Below are 279 nucleotides of genomic sequence, written 5' to 3'. Positions count from 1 at the left end.
CTTACGTGCAGTCAAAAAAATCCTTGGAAATAAAATAACAAACACTCCCCTTCTCTTTCTCCTCAGACACACTAAAAGCCAGCGCTCCGAGCAGGGTGGTGAGTGTGTCCTCAGTGGCTCACAAGTACTGCTCCAAGGTCGACCTTGATGATCTTAATTTTAATAAGACTCCTTATTCAGTGTTCCCAGCCTACGCCCTCTCCAAGCTCTGTAACATTCTCTCCACGAAGGAACTTGCTCGCAAACTCAAGGGAACGGGTCGGTCTCGTCATTGCTGTA

The 279-nt window shown here is 47.3% G+C and overlaps 1 pseudogene; it reads left to right on the top strand.

Moving 5' to 3' along the window:
* Window positions 1–279, top strand: part of LOC119590458 — an 8,508-nt pseudogene that overhangs the window by 4,648 nt on the left and 3,581 nt on the right.

This window comes from Penaeus monodon, chromosome 27 (assembly GCF_015228065.2).
Source record: "Penaeus monodon isolate SGIC_2016 chromosome 27, NSTDA_Pmon_1, whole genome shotgun sequence".
Classification (NCBI taxonomy): domain Eukaryota; kingdom Metazoa; phylum Arthropoda; class Malacostraca; order Decapoda; family Penaeidae; genus Penaeus; species Penaeus monodon.
Note: the sequence above shows the minus strand (reverse complement) of the source record. Positions and strands in the feature narration are given on the sequence as shown.